Genomic DNA, 17,371 nt, shown 5'->3' with positions numbered 1-17,371 from the left:
AAGGTATGGTAACTAAAAAAAACGCAATTCTGGACTTTGGATTTTTCGAGTAATTAATTTAATATTTTCATAGATTATTAATGGACATGATTATATCATATATGTATAATTTTTTATATCTTATTTATATTTGAAGATTTTCAAAACATTTTTTCTTTATTTTTCCTTTTTTCTTGTAGTTGCTCCCTTTTTTTATTTTTTCTCTCCTAAATTAGTAAATTATTTTCAACGCTGTTACTAATTCCTTCTGTTCCTGTGGTGACAACCAATATGGCAGCTGCTTACGGGCAGATCGGCTTATTTATGCAGTGATACATTCCTTACATCGCGTATTGGCTGCCGGGAGCTGCGTGACCAAGTAAATTTCCATAAGTAAATGCTCTTACGATTTTACGCTGGATCCTTTGAGCTTTTATAACACGTCTCTGAATTCCTGAACCTTGTGATTCTGACTATAAAACATAACAGAACAGGATTTGTTAAGAATGATAATATTATTAGCCAGTAATGTTTTGCATCATGTCTTCTTTCCTCCACCCCTGTGGCAGCCTCTTACAAGATCACAAATGTCCTCTGTGCTGCTGTGAATACGCCATGATATCTGTCTCATACGGGCCGGCTCCTTGACCAATCGGCTGCTGTGGGCTTCAGCCCTGGTTGGTTTCATGCTCTTTGCTCATGGGTGTTGAGAACTAGGGAAAGTTTGGAGAGAAAATAGATATCATAGCCTTCATCCCCCAGAAACAATGAAAACTACATTTGGTGCATATCTCAGTCTACTATGTCCCGAAACTGTCCTGATTCACATGTTTCCTCTTCATCAGCATTCTGCCAGCACCATAGGTGTTGGAATTTAGTTTTTCTGAGATATAATCACTTGTAGGTACAGGCCCAAAGACCTAAGGTGGCACTGCTGCGGTTTTCTGATGATCTCATTTCCTTTTCACTGGCCATGCCCCATCTGTTGCCTGATGCCCACCCGTCACACACCTAACCCCCCCCTCCCCCCCCCCATGCATTTTTAAACCTTCCAGTTTTAGTGGAACAGAGGAGATTTGCCCAGGAGTCCACAGATCTGCCATTTTCCACTAATCTTGAATGTGCTAATACAATTTTGAAAAAAGGTTTTTATGTTATATAACTTGAAGGGTTATTATTACTAACTCATGACTAAGGCTATGTTCACACGTTGCGTTTTTGCTGCGTTTTTTTTTTTTTCTGCAGCAAAACTTGCTCTCTTGGCAGTGAAGTTACTGCCTCAAAAAGCAGGTTTTCCTGAGATTTTGCTGTGTTTTTGGTGCGGCTTTGTCAGTATTTCATTTGTCTCTTCTGCATGCTGTTTAGTGCCCAAAAAAAACCTAATTCAACTTCCTCAGGTTTTGTCACCAAAAACGCAGCAAAACCTGATACCTGCGTTTTTTCCACTACCCGTTGCTTCCAATGAGTAAAAAAAGCTGAAAGAAGTGACCCGCTGCATTTTGCAGAACCTAAGATATTGAGGACAAAAAATCCAAGCTGTGTGTGTGGCACCCCAGGAGTCTGATTGCCACAGTGGCATTGCCTCCCTCACAAGGGGTGATGCCATGCCTAGAAGCAAGTAGGGGTCCCCTAATCAGGTATACTAGCATACAACACTTTCCTGGCTCTGGCTCCAGACCAGCAAGGGGAGCTCCTCCTCTTAGCAACTGGGATCTGGAGGCGGAGTTAGTTAGAGTTAGTGAGAGGAGTTGAAGTCAGGACGTCGACGAAATACCTGGGGAGTGGAGCTGCACGGCAGCTCACCCCAGAAGAGGGAAGCGCAGAAGAACTGGAGTCCGAGGTTGTGGGGCACTGAAGGCCCAGCAGCAGAAACTGGAGGGCAGAAGACTGCAGGTCTCCTGGCCCCATCAGACACCCGGAGGCTCAGCAGCACCATAGGGCCCAGCACCGCCACGTGGGAGTGACACTCCAGGAAGGCCCGAGCTGCCTGCCATACGGGTGAGCACAAAGACGTTTTACTCAGGGACGAGGGCCACCGCACAGCTACAAGCAGCAGGGACAAAGAGAGTAGTGGAAAGGGAAGGCCTACAGCTTCACCTGGCGAGGTGGATTCCCAACTTGCTTCCAGGCCGCCCGGACCCCTACTACCAGCTAGTACCCGTGCCCCGGTCTGCCTAACCACCGCAAGTAAAGATAAGAGGAAACCGCCATTAAGTTGTGGACTGGTCATTATCTGTGCCATTCCCTGCATTACACCGCACCAACCACATCTACCCTATAGTATCACTACATCCTGCCCTGGAGCTGAGCTCTGCCTGTGGAGAGCTGAACCAACTCTGCTGCATCATCATCAGCTCCAGAGGACCTGCCCTGCAGCGGTGGCCCCATATAGCCGCATACCACAGGTGGCGTCACGAACATTATATAAAAACTATAATCCCCCTTTCCAAAATTCCCCTTTTATTGACCGCCCTGGGTCACGAACCGGGTCACCGCCACTGTGACATCTCCCCTAGCAACGACCGGCCCGGCACGGAGTACCCCACGGCCCAGGGGGCGCGTCATGTGCATGAGATTTCTGAAATCTCATTGACTTTGCTGGTACTGTAAAACACAGGTAAATATTTGCATTAAAAAAAAAAGCATTAAAAAATGCTGAAAAAAAAACCCACAACATGTGAACATAGCCTTAAAGTGTCACAACCAAAGAGGAAAAGGATAGCCTTGGAGGAATGTATATACAAATAAAGAACCAAATGGGAAAACACATATAATTATCCCTCTAAACAGGCTATAAAATGTAACTTTTAACATGTTTAGTGTCCCATCCCCTGATGACGCCGCTAGTGCGGTGAAACATGTTGGGGGGACATGTGCTGAGATTTATTTATCCCATTCTGCTCTAGTGGTGACACCCCACGGTACCATCAGAACGTCATAGATTTTAGTCTATTATTTTGGCTGATTAGGGATAATATTTTAATACCCTCTACATTCACATTTTAATATAAAGATATATAATATAATATAAAGTTACATGTTATAGCCTGTTTAGAGATGGATAATTATATGGGTTTTCCCATTTGGTTCATTGTCTTGCTGTCTTTACCTGCCACACATAAAAAATGCTTTTGGTGTACATATTAGTCTAATTTGTCTAGGAAATTGCCGTTCCTTCTTTTGTAATTGGTGGTTTCGCTTCATCAGCATTTTGCGAATTTCCTTTCGCTCACTTCCCAGAATGCACTGTGCATTTCCATTGGTCCTGAACTGACAGCCCTCCTCAATGTTGTGCCTGTATGCACTTTGTCAAATAGGAGAAAAGAAGTAGTGAAACAAACAGCCATTTCCAGTAGAGCAGGGGAGGGGAACCTTTTTTCTGCCAAGAGCCAATTGGATATTTATACCATCCTTCGGGGGCCGTACAAAGAGTGCACTAACTCTGCCCACAAAGTACGTCCTGACGCTGGCACTGGTGTCAGTACATAATCTTTCATTGCACGCGCCTCAGCGTTCAGCAGTGAACAGTGTGAGCACGTGCTCACACAGCAAGAAGAAAGGGCCAGTGGCCATCAAAATACAGCTGCCGGCTTAAGCACTGTGGCCCTCAGGAATATGCCTGGAGGGCGGATAAAAGGTCATTGCAGGCCTGAGGTTCCCCACCCCTGCTGTAGAGAGACAAAGACCTGCCCCACTTTATGTAAAGTAACAAAGACATACCCCACTTCCTGTGGGAAAACAAAAACCCACCCTCCACTTCCTGTAGAGACAAAGACCCACCCCCACTTCCTGTAAAAAGACAAAGTTCCGCCCCCACTTACTGTAGTGCTAAAGACCCTCGCCCACTTTCTATACCCTGTCTATGCATCTCTGCTGCTAGAGATGGATTACACCTGACAACAGGCAGTGGACAGAAAATTATGCAGAAGGGAGACATCTTGTGGCTGGCGCTTTCTAGGGATTTTTTTGATAGTAACGTCATTATTTATACATTAATTGTTTTGCAGATTGTCTATTCATCGCATTATCTATCAAAGAGATCAAGTTGTCTGAAAGGGACTGTTTAGACATTTTCTTTCACTGTCCTTCCACTCTCCGTTCCCCTGCTGTGCCAGGACTAGACTGTGTGGGTGAATCTGACAAAATGTGTTTAATGCCCCTGCAGCGCCACCACTGGAGAAATGAATGACGCACATTCAAATCAATACGCTTTTCCTGTAATGTGTGGACATGCTGGGTCCTACAGAGCGATGCTCTTTGTAGCCGCTCTCTACTGTTTCCTAATAAGAGAATCCCATCTATTTTTTTTTCTTAAACTAGATGACCCCTTTAAGTCACCATAGTTTGCCTCATTCATTATTACAGACTTCCTAACATTCCTAGCGGAGCGATAAGTGGTCAATAAATTGCCCTCACTGTATGAAAACCATTCTGAACCTCAACAATTCCCTTTTAACACATTGCAATTCATTATGAAGTAAGAAGGAATGGATACCACGTGAATAATTTATATTCTGCATCTTATTATATTGGTATCTTCAGCCTCATACCCACCATTGAAAAAGTGAAATCTGTACTTTGCATCTATATTTTTCATTGATGTTTATTTCAGAAAATATTGCTTTGATAATTACGGGAAAAAAAGACTGTGATGGCGGCAGATACATTTTGGAGCTGACATGAGGATTAACTACCATTACTGGGGGATTTCTGGGGATTATCTGCTTGCTAAAACAATATGGGAGGCAGGAATCTTATCTTTACTCCACAAATGGAAGAATATGTATTTTTTTACCAGTAATCTCCCATCAGGGGGCCGTGAAGCTTTTAGGTACATGTTTCCACCTGAGAGACATGTCTGAAGCAGTGTCTCCAGCTGTTGAAAAACTATAACTCCCAGCATGCCTTCACAGCTCCGGAGGAACTATGGAACCCTTTTGCCCACCATGGGATATGGTTGTGAGAGCCCACCATGGGACCATGCAAAGCAAGTGCATAGGTTCCTAATGTATTAACTCCCCCTCCCACAACAAAAACCCAAATAACTCACTTCTGTCACATCGGATGGGGTGGTCCTTTAATAGATTTTATAGGACATATTGTGCTATAGGGAGCCCATTATTTTTGCAAAGCATGAACCCACTGGAAAATTTTATTCTGGGCGCTGTACATCCACACATACAGTATTTGTGATGTCTATAAAGGTATAAAGAAGTGCAAGGTGTGAACACTATACTTAAGATGGACGTTCCACATTATTAAGCAACCAGAGGCTTCAAGCAATATAGGAAAGAAAAAGTATCTCTCTGCTGCCAAAAAGTGTCAACTAGCGCAATGCCTTGGACAAGGTATGAAAACATTAGATATTTTGCAAAAATTTAAGCGTGATCGTCTTACTGTGAAGAGATTTGTGGCTGATACAGAGCATAAATGGGTTCGGCAGACAAAGGCATAATGAGGAAGGTTTCTGCCAGACAAATTTGTCAGATTGAGAGAGCAGCAGCTGCAATACCATTACAAAGCAGCAAACAGGTATTTGAAGCTGCTGGTGCCTCTGGAGTCTCACGAACCTCAAGGTGTAGGATCCTTCAGAGGTTGCAGTTGTGCATAAACTTACTGTTGGGCCGCCCCTAAACAGTGCTGCAGTGGGCCCAGACATACATGAAGGCTAATTTTAAAACAGTTTTCTTTACTGATGATGCCGTGCAACCTTGGATGGTCCAAATGGATAAAGTAGTGGATGGTTGGTGGATGGCCTCCATATCCCAACAAGGCTGCACAGTCAGCAAGGAGGTGGTGGAGTCATGTTTTGAGCTGAATTCATGGGGAGAGAGCTCTGAGGTCCCTTTAGGGTCCCTGAAGGTGTGAAGTGACCTTGACAAACTATATAGAGTTTCTGACTGACCACTTTCTTCCTTGGTAAAAAAAAAAAGAAGTATCGTGCCATCTATAGCAAAATCCTCTTCATGTATGGCAATGCCACATCTCATGCTGCAAAGAAACCTCTGAGTCACTATAGGCATAAAAGGAGAGAACCTCATGGTGTTGTCACCATCCTTTCCTAACTTCAACCCTATTAAGAAGCTTTGGAGTATCCTCAAGCAAAAGATCTATGAGGGTGGGAGGCCGATCACATCAAAACAGCAGCTCTGGGGGAAGAATCGAACATCCTGCAAAGAAATTCAAGCAGAAACTATCCAAAAACCAGGGCTATGGAGTCGGTAAGCCAAACCTGCGACTCCGACTCCTCAATTTCCCTTACACCGACTTCGACTCCCACATATATTGCTTATATTTAAGTGAAAAATTTATTGTAGTACAATGTGAACATCAGACATTTAATCATTTTTATGATAGAATAATCATGATATTTAGATAGAATATAATGATGGTTAGCTGGAGGGATAGCTGGAGGGATAGATGAATGTATAGATGGATGGAGGGATAGATGGAGGGATAGAGATAGCACATATAGTTCACACACATTGTACAGAGAGCACATAATAATCACCTACAATATTAGCATTAGTTACCTTACTGTGACAGAGATGAGCAGTAGTACTTTCACTTTCTCCAGCTCGGGGCCCAGGAATCGGATCCTGTGCAGGGCAGGAACCCCTCCCCCTCCTCTCTCTGGTGAAGATGGCAGAAGACAGGACAGAGGAGGGGAGATTGCCCCCTGCAGTCTGGAGCCAGTGCAGGACGGGAGCACTGCAGCATACAAGTGAGTTTTGATAGGTGCGTGCCCCTGCTTCTAGGGGGGGGGGGGCGGCTGCCCCCCCTGCCCCTCGCTGGCTAAGGCCATGATTCACACACAGCATTTTTGCGGATCCGTTGTTTGCAGTAAAATGCAGTGTCTCTGGGCATCCCAGCAAAGTCAATAGCTTTCAAGATATGACATTCAGACACATCGTTTTGTGAGGATCCGTTTTTGGGCTCAAGAAACGGATCCTCACAAACAATGAGCATGTCAGTTTGTTCAGCGTTTTTCTAATCTGATTTTGCTATTGAAAACATTATCTATTAGCTCAAAAACCTTTCAGGTGATGCGGTTTTTTAAAAAGCTGATCTCGTTTTGCAGCTGAAAAACGTATCCTCAAAAAACGCAGCAAAAACGCAGTGTGTGAATGTAGCCTAACCTTAGATCAGGAATAGAACAGCCATTTATAGGACATTTCATAACTTTACCAAATTCCTATGAAAAAATATTCCCCACAAACTGCATTGATCTACTGCACCCAATTTATTATATATTTTAGGAGTCGGAGTCGGTCCATTTTTTACCGACTCCGACTCCACGACTCCGACTCCGACTCCACAGCCCTGCCAAAAACTCAAAAGTTCAGTGGATGCAAGAATTGTGAAGGTGACATCAAAGAAGTCCTATATTGCATGAAACTTGGCCTGATAAGATGTTTTTCATTGAAAAATTGATTTCAGTAAATATGACGTCTTAATGTTCCAAATTCAACAAATGACCATTTTCAGTTCTTTGCAACTTATCAAATGTTTGCAAATTCTGTTGTGCAGAATAATTTGGTGCATTTTGATTTTTATTAGATTTGAAAAAAATCCTGTTCTCATTGGGAGGTTTGTCCAATAAAATGTGATTTATCCTCTAACGGTCGATGATTGGAACATTATACTGACTCAATTACATCAACCATTTAGGAAAATTAGAGAAAAAAATAATTTGCATAATAATTTAGAATGTGGTGTTCTGCTCTATGATCCACAGTTAAAGGGTTACACTGCTTCACTCTGTAACCACAGTAGCTCTATCACAGCCGCAGTGCCCTCATCTGAACCACAGAACCCCATCACAGACACACGATCCCCATTTCAACCACAGTACCCCAACGCAATCATACTGCCTCCATCACAACCACAGTAACACTACTATAGATACAGTATCCTCATCTGAACCACAGAACCCCTGTTATCCCTATCACAGCCACATATCCTCAACCCAACCCCAGTGCCACTATCATAACCACAGTACTTCAGTCACAGCCACAGTAACTATATCTTAACCACAATACCCCTACAAGAGCGAGAGTATCCCCATTATAACCACAGTACCCCTAACAAAGCCTCAGTAACCCATCTTAACCACAATATCCTATCACAACTATACAGTACTACCTCCATCACAACCACTGTACCCCTATCATAGACACAGTAACCCCATCTCACCCATTGTACCCCTATCATATTCACCATAACCCCATCTCACCCACTGTACTCCTATCATATCCACAGGACCCCTATCACAGCCACAGAACCACTATCACAGCCACAGGAGCCCTGTCACAGCCACAATACCCCTATCACAGCCACAGTTCATCGTAACCCGATCTCACCCACAGTGCCCCTATCATATCCACTGTAACCCCATCTTAACCACTGTACCCCTATCATATCCACTGTAACCCCATCTTAACCACTGTACCCCTATCATATCCACCGTAACCCCATCTCACTCACTGTACCCCTACCAAATTCACCGTAACCCCATCTCACCCGCTGTACCCCTATAATATCCACCGTAACCCCATCTCACATGCTGTACCCCTATCATATCCACCGTAACCCCATCTTACCCACTGTACCCCTATCATATCCATCGTAATCCCATTTCACCCACTGTACCCCTATCATATCCACCGTAACCCCATCTCAATCGCTGTACCCCTATCATATCCACCGTAACCTCACCTCACCCACTGTACCCCTTTTACTCTCGCAGTACCTCCATCACAACCACATTACTTCGATTACAAGCAATGTGGCTTCATTGCACTTAACACTACATAACCACAGCTTCAGTGACCTCACCACAGCCACAGTAACCCTATCACAGCCATAGTACCCTTATCACAGCCACAGCACCCCCATCACAGCCACAGGACCCCCATCACAGCCACAGTACCCCTATCACAGCCACAGTACCCCTATCACAGCCACAGTAACCCTATCACAGCCATAGTACCCTTATCACAGCTACAGCACCCCCATCACAGCCACAGGACCCCCATCACAGCCACAGTACCCCTATCATAGCCATAGTACCCCTATCACAGCCACAGTAACCCTATCGCAGCCACAGTACCCTTATCACAGCCATAGTCCTCCATCACAATTACAGTACCCTCAGCTCAATCAGTGTAACTCCATCAAAGCCACACTGACCCTCTTTTCAACTGTAGTGACCTTATTATAGCAATATTACCAATGATGCAGCCATAGAACCATCTTCACATCCACAGTACAATCCTCAGTAACTCAGTAACCTCACCACATCAACAGTACTCCCATCAAAACAACAGTAATTACAAGGCCCCATCATGGCCAAAGAGCCCAGCCACAGCCAGGATAACACTTTTTAATTAAGAGTACTGTAGTAGAAGGCAGTAAAATTTCAGAAGAAGTCTTGCAGGATGTGCCGTTAGTGAGGAAAGACTGCCATCTGCTGGCCAGGTAAAATCAAGCAGAACCAAGTTGTGGTAGAAGATTTGAAGGGGGAGTAAATTCAGATGCCGGACCTGATCAGATGACCCACAGGAGGGATTTCCTGGATATAAAAGCCCTGTGTGCCAAACCGCAGGCTGATTTATCGCCAAGCCAAGCAAGAGAGCAGAGCAGACGTGTTCTAGAGGTGCCGCAGAACTGAGCGTGACAGGCCTCAGCAGGAGGCCCGTGTCACCTAAGTGTCGGACATTGCATGACGAGGTGGGGACCTCTCTCAGAAGTGCGCCAAGTTCTGCATATGCTGGTCAAGAACAGGACCCGTGCTCTGCATTGATTAATCTTCCGGAACCCGGCGTTGCCTGTCAACAGCCGAGGTCTGGGCCCCCTGCCCCAAGCCTGTGAGACTAGCACCGATGGTTAGGCCGGGAAGAGCGGAGAGAAGACTGCAACAGGAGAAGCGCACCAGCAGTAGTGGAGGAACAGCCCGAGTGAGCAGGGCCGTCACTTCCAACTTTCACCTATGGTACCGGAGACGGTTGGGATTAGGACATCAGGTTGGGAGGGGGCCGGTTGGTGCTTAGGAGGCTCAACGGGACTTGATTGACTATATCCGAAAGATACTTGAGGCCTAGTGGGAAGAACCGCTGACCCCGACTACAGCCATATAGAGAGAAAGAGAACTTACGTGGTGACTCCCACGACTGGGTGCACTGCATTGCAGAAAAGAACTTTACTGTTACTTGCTGAAAGACTCCTTATTGTTATTCTAAGTTATTGTTGATTTCCATTGTTACTGACCTCTTTAAAATAATTGTTATATATACAGTACAGACCAAAAGTTTGGACACACCTTCTCATTTAAAGATTTTTCTGTATTTTCATGACTATGAAAATTGTACATTTACACTGAAGGCATCAAAACTATGAATTAACACATGTGGAATTGTATACTTAACAAAAAAGTGTGAAACAACTGAAAATATGTCTTATATTCTAGGTTCTTCAAAGTAGCAACCCTTTGCTTTGATGACTGCTTTGCACACTCTTGCATTCTCTTGATAAGCTTCAAGAGGTAGTCACTGGAAATGGTCTTCCAACAATCTTGAAGGAGTTCCCAGAGATGCTTAGCACTTGTTGGCCCTTTTGTCTTCACTCTGCGGTCCAGCTCACACCAAACCATCTCAATTGGGTTCAGGTCTGGTGACTGTGGAGGCCAGGTCATCTGGGGTAGCACACCATCACTCTCCTTCTTGGTCAAATAGCCCTTACACAGCCTGGAGGTGTGTTTGGGGTCATTGTCCTGTTGAAAAATACATGATGGTCCAACTAAACGCAAACCGGATGGAATAGCATGCCGCTGCAAGATGCTGTGGTAGCCATGCTGGTTCAGTATGCCTTCAATTTTGAATAAATCCCCAACAGTGTCACCAGCAAAGCACCCCCACACCATCACACCTCCTCCTCCATGCTTCACGGTGGGAACCAAGCATGTAGAGTCCATCCGTTCACCTTTTCTGCATCGCACAAAGACACGGTGGTTGAACCAAAGATCTCAAATTTGCACTCATCAGACCAAAGCACAGATTTCCACTGGTCTAATGTCCATTCCTTGTTTTCTTTAGCCCAAACAAGTCTCTTCTGCTTGTTGCCTGTCCTTAGCAGTGGTTTCCTAGCAGCTATTTTACCATGAAGGCCTGCTGCACAAAGTCTCCTCTTAACAGTTGTTGAAGAGATGTGTCTGCTGCTAGAACTCTGTGTGGCATTGACCTGGTCTCTAATCTGAGCTGCTGTTAACCTGCGATTTCTGAGGCTGGTGACTCGGATAAACTTATCCTCAGAAGCAGAGGTGACTCTTGGTCTTCCTTTCCTTTGGCGGTCCTCATGTGAACCAGTTTCTTTGTAGCGCTTGATGGTTTTTGCAACTGCACTTAGGGACACTTTCAAAGTTTTCCCAATTTTTCGGACTGACTGACCTTCATTTCTTAAAGTAATGATGGCCACTCGTTTTTCTTTACTTGGCTGCTTTTTTCTTGCCATAATACAAATTCTAACAGTCTATTCAGTAGGACTATCAGCTGTGTATCCACCAGACTTCTGCACAACACAACTGATGGTCCCAACCCCATTTATAAGGCAAGAAATCTCACTTATTAAACCTGACAGGGCACACCTGTGAAGTGAAAACCATTTCCGGTGGCTACCTCTGGAAGCTCATCTAGAGAATGTCAAGAGTGTGCAAAGCAGTCATCAAAGCAAAAGGTGGCTACTTTGAAGAACCTAGAATATAAGACATATTTTCAGTTGTTTCACACTTTTTTGTTAAGTATATAATTCCACATGTGTTAATTCATAATTTTGATGCCTTCAGTGTGAATGTACAATTTTTATAGTCATGAAAATACAGAAAAATCTTTAAATGAGAAGGTGTGTCCAAACTTTTGGTCTGTACTATGTATGTATATATATATATATATATATATATATATATATATGTATATATATATGATTATATCAACTGTTACACGCACGCCGCTAGGTTCAGATAGGGCGAGACGGGTTTCATGAATTCTTTGGAATCCTGGGGGAACCTTTACTCAGGGTGACCATAGGCTGCAGCTTCTCTCAGGCACACGATAGATTCAATTGCTGACCAGACACATCTGACAAGAGTCTTTTTCAACAGTTTAACAGTGGAATTTAATCTGAAGTACGGCCAGTGCAATTCAGGGATATTACAGCAACAATCTTCATTACAGTACAGTCTGAGTTTCTTGAGCAGCCGGCTCCAGTAATAATACAGTATTTTCTTCACAAGGCACAGTATTACAGTCTTTTCAGTAGCATAATTCAGCACAGATTAGATCTCTTAGCAGCACACTTCCATGGTACACAACCACATGCTTTTCCTTCATAAGGACGCAATAGTACACAGCATTCTTTATCTTGCATGGAGATGGAGGGGGGGAGGGTTTGATGAGGGAGATGATCCCTGTGACACAATTCCTTCCAGTCCTTATTTTCCTGCCTGATAATACTCTGCACTGTTAGTTCAGGGAGTTTATCTGACCTGTGCTTAGTTTCTCTCCTGATCTGAATCCTGTTCAGTTGCCTTCTGTCAGATCCAGATAACACACCATCTTTCTCTTCGGCTTCAGCCAGACTGCAATAACAAGTTTCCCACAATCCCCCTGGGGCTCTGCTAAAACACTCCTTGTCTCATATGACTGTGTTAACCCCTCTAGTTGCTGGATGCTTCTGAAGCACAACACTTCCTGTCTCCTGTGCTTGTATTATTTGTAGCAGTTACTAGATGCTTTGGAAGCAACAGCGCTACTTCTGCATGTCACACAATCCCTGATTGTTCCCTCCTCGTGGTCTCTGTGCGTTGCATTCCGGCACCTGTGTTACATTTGGCGTAGCCGACATGATGCAACATCCAGACACAAAGATGGCGAACCAGTCTGTGACCGAGCCCGGTAAGGGACATATACCCTTGGAGGCTATGCTCAGCAATCTTCCCAAGTTCACGGGGAGCAGCGTGTCACTGTGGGACTCGGTAGAGAGGCTGTGAAGCATGCTGCGCATGTATCCCCTGATCCCTTCCGCCCAGGCCGAGCTGGTCCTCGTGACCATTGTTGGGGAGGCCTGGCAGACGGTGATGTACTGCCCACCTAGGGACCATGACATTGTGGACAAAGTGATAAAAATCTTAGAGGACATGCACAGTGATACCAAGGACCTAGGGCACCTTCGCCTGCAGTTGTTCCAGCAGGTCTAAGGGGAAAATGAGACCATAACTCAGTATGTTAATGCTTTGCAGGAAGTGATGGCCCATATCGTAAAGAAGACTCGAGATGGGCGCCAAGAACTAGGACCATTAGACAACCAATTAATTGCTGGCCTGAGGGATCCCTCCCTGAAACAGATCATAAAGGAGCGACTGCGCTTGAGCCCTGATCTGGGTTTTCTTGAGGTCAGGGCCGAATCTAGAGTCTTGGAGAGAGAGATCCCTTTTCTCACCAGCACAATCCGGAGCTATGAAGTGGTCATTCCTGAATCGACCCGCAATGAGCCCGACTGAGTGTGGGAGATACGTCAAGAGATCCGGGACATTCTAGGTGAGCTGTGCAGTATTAAGGGGACCCCTCCTGCCATCCCTCCGGCTGGTCACACGGCTCCACATGAAAGGAAGTCAGAGTGGGAAAGGCACTCCTTCCAAACCCCACCACGCCGCGTGCTCAGCCCATTAGCGGAACGCGAGCCAGAGTGTTGGACCTGCAGCGGTAGAGGGCATATCTCAAAAGACTGCCCGAGTTGAGAAAGGAGAAGACGGGGATGACCTTTAAACTAACCCACCCCACGGTCGTGGAGCATACCGTGGGGTTTCAAGCCTCAGAAGGCGGGAGTGAGAACTCTGAGGATATTATCTCTGAGAGACCCATTATCTGGACTGAATTCAATGGACAATGCATTCGCTGTTTGATGGACACGGGGTCTCTGGTGACCACTATGCCTGAGGCGTATTTCCAGAGTCACTTTCCTGAAGTTGCTCGCTCCCGAAAAGAACACACCATCTGGCTGGTGGCGGCTAATCAACTACCTATCCCAGTAGCGGGAGTAGTTTGGATGTCTGTCCGGGCGTGTGGACAAGAACTGGGCCAAAAAGGGATAGTGCTGACCAAAGGGTCTGGAGGAGGAGGGCCTATTGTAACCCTGGTCATGCATGTGCTAAAAGAAGTGGGACAGTTCTTGGCCGAGGGCCCAGACAAAAATACCTGGATCCGTGCCACTTGTGACCCGGCCAGTAAAAAGGTGTTTCAGCAACTCGTGCGAGTCAGCTTAATCCAAAAGTTACCTCCTGCCTCCCAGTATCTCGGCAAGGTATCGATACAGCCAGAAGCCACAGTGACACTGCCGGTGGGGCAGACTGTACTCACTGTACCGGTACTGGCACATGTATCCTTAGAGGGTGTGGACGTCCAGATTGAGCCAATGGAGGGAGAAGAGGCGCTCTCCAGACTATTGGTTGCTCGCATCCTAGCCACTGTGCGGCAGGGGCGAATACCTGTGCACTGCATCAATCTAAGTGGAGCAAGTCTACAGTTGTTGCCCCGAGAAGAGGTGGCTCTAGTTTGTATAATGCTGGAAGATTTCACCAGAGCTGATGTTATAGGATTGACACCTGTGAAAGGGGATCTATGGACCTTGGAGGTGTCGCTCAACAGCCAGGAGAACAGAAGCGAACCACTGCTTGGATGTCGCCTCTTGGAACAGATGGAGGCCAACCTCACTGAGTTTTCCGCAAGGCAAGTTAGACAGGCGGAACAATTACTAGAGCGATATTGGAGGGTGTTTGCACAACATGAAGATGACTTTGGGAGAACCCAGGCTATGCAGCACGAAATACCTACAGGAACTACTGTTCCCATTCGACAGAAGTATCAGCAAATCCCACCTCAAATGTATCAGGGGGTGAAAGAACTGTTGGCCCACATGTTGCACAACGGCGTGATCCTTGAGTGTCAGAGTCCCTGGGCGGCCCCTATCGTTTTGGTTCTGAAAAAGGATGGTAACCTGAGGTTCTGCATGGACTACTAGAGGCTTAACGTGTGTACTGTGCGGGACTCCTATTCCTTGCCCAGAATCGAAGAGTCCCTGTCTGCATTGGCTAACGCTAAATACTTCTCCCTTGACCTAGCTAGTGGCTACTGGCCAGCCCCGGTAGCTGGGAAGGACCGTCCGAAAACAGCCTTTGTCCTCCTTATGGGGTTGTTCGACTTCAACCGGATGCCGTTTGGACTGACAGATGCGCCAAGGACCTTTCAGCGGTTGATGGAAAGATGCTTGTGGGATCTCAACTTCGAAGCCACTTTGATATACTTGGGTGACATAATTATTTATTCCGCTACGTTTGAAGATCATCTCAACCGGCTGGAGCAAGTGCTGGAGCGGCTTCCATGACACGGATTAAAAGTCAAACCCCGTAAGTGTCATCTATTTAAACAGGAGATTGAATACCTGGGACACACTGTGTCTAGTGCATGAGTACACCCCATCGCAGAGAAAGTGGCTGTGGTCCAGAAGTGGCCCACACCTACCAACCTGAGAGAGCTGAGGGTGTTCCTGGGGTTCGTAGGATACTACCGCAGATCCATAAAGGACTTCGCTAAGATTGCGGTGCCACTCAACAAATTGTTGAGAGGAATGGCCGGGGAAGCCAGGCATTAACCCATTCAGTGGGGCCCACGAGAAGAGGAAGCGTTCCATTCATTGAAGATGGCACTGACAGATGCCCCAATCCTGGCCTACGCTGACTTCTCACAGCCCTTCGTGCTGTACACCGATGGGAGCTTGTACGGGCTGGGAGCAGTATTGGCTCAGGTACAAGAAGGAAGAGAGCGGGTGATCGTGTATGCCAGTTGGTCACTGCGGGACACGAAGTAGAATCCGGACAACTACAGTTCATTCAAACTGGAGTTGCTGGCACTGGTATGGGCCATGACTTAGAAATTAGATGAGTACTTGTCGGGGTCAGAAATACACATGCGGAGAGACAACAAACCCTTGGCCCACTTAGAAAATGCAAAGCTGGACGTGCTAGAACAGCAATGGTATCAACAATTTAACCCATTTATAACTAAGTTGGCGCATCTGGGGAAAGGAGAGACCAACCCAGAGCGCCAAAACATGCCAACTCATATTACATATGATAAACTTGAGAAACAAAGAGTTTTTTGTAGGCATAAAAAATTAAAATTTTATTACAACATTTAAAAGTACATATAGAAAGTACGATATAAAATGACAGTGTATAGATGGTAGCAAAAAAATCACTGAAAAAGACAGCAAGTTGTAAGAATCTCCATGATCCCAAAATTCAAAAGGCAGAATGATGCATACAATAGAACAAGTAATAAGACTATTTAATAATATAGGTCATATGTGTATATATTGCTGCATATCAAACATATCCATAGATACGCTCCAAAATAGAAGGGTAATGGCTGCCAGAGAAAGGGATTCCCAGATGGAAAAACTCTTATATATTGTTTAAGTCTCTCTGTCCAGCAGTTGAGATTTTTTCCAAGCTAGTTGCAGAGGATTTTAAAAAATTGTCCAATAAAAGAAAATTTGATAACCTTACGGCACGACAACGCCTGGCGATCCAACAACTTAAAACTTATGATGACATTGTGATTAAACCAGCGGACAAGGGGGGAAATATTGTGATCTGGCAATGTGCCAAATATGAAAAAGAGGCTTATAGGCAGCTGCGAGATAGCAACACCTATTGCAAGTTAAGTTTTAACCCGACCCACTCCTACTCCTCCGCACTCCAATCTATCCTTATTCGTGCTTGTGAAGAGGGGATTATATCCAAAAAAACAGTTGAAGCACTTACCGTGCGGTTCCCCAAGACATCTACGTTCTATCTTCTGCCCAAGATCCACAAAGACGCCGTGGACCCACCGGGGCGTCCGATCGTGTCCGGTATAGAGGGATTGTGTGAACCAGCTTGTAAATTTATTGACTTCTATTTCAAACCAATTGTGGCAACATTGCCTTCATATGTTAGGGACACGACGGACGTCCTCACCCGGGTCGACGGCGTCTTTCCGGATAAGGGGGTCCTGCTCGTTACGGTAGATGTTGAGTCTTTATATACATGTATTGATCACACTATTGGTCTGGATGCGGTCCGTCTCTTCCTCGGGGCGTCCGATCTGGGCGGCCCTATGTGCGGATTTATCTGTGAGCTGCTGCACTTTGTACTCACACATAATTATTTCTTGTTCAAAGATAATATCTATTTACAGAAGCGCGGCACAGCGATGGGGGCGGCCTGCGCGCCCTCGTACGCCAACCTCTTCCTGGGCGCATGGGAGAGGCAGATTTTTGGTGACGGGGGCGCCGGGGTCGC

The 17,371-nt window shown here is 45.6% G+C and overlaps 1 long non-coding RNA gene across 1 annotated transcript; it reads right to left on the bottom strand.

The window, feature by feature from the left end:
- Nucleotides 1–386: 386 nt before the first annotated feature.
- On the bottom strand, nucleotides 387–17,174 carry LOC141264171 (uncharacterized). Its single transcript, XR_012319816.1, has 3 exons — nucleotides 16,853–17,174; nucleotides 557–692; nucleotides 387–452 (listed from the first exon to the last, which is right to left on the bottom strand). It is a non-coding gene; the product is annotated as an uncharacterized lncRNA (long non-coding RNA).
- Between the last annotated feature and the right edge of the window lie 197 nt (nucleotides 17,175–17,371).

This window comes from Phyllobates terribilis, unplaced genomic scaffold (genome assembly GCF_046119375.1).
Source record: "Phyllobates terribilis strain yellow unplaced genomic scaffold, ASM4611937v1 Scaffold_4__5_contigs__length_816908805, whole genome shotgun sequence".
In the NCBI taxonomy this organism is placed as follows: domain Eukaryota; kingdom Metazoa; phylum Chordata; class Amphibia; order Anura; family Dendrobatidae; genus Phyllobates; species Phyllobates terribilis.
This window is presented reverse-complemented; position numbering and strand designations above follow the sequence as displayed.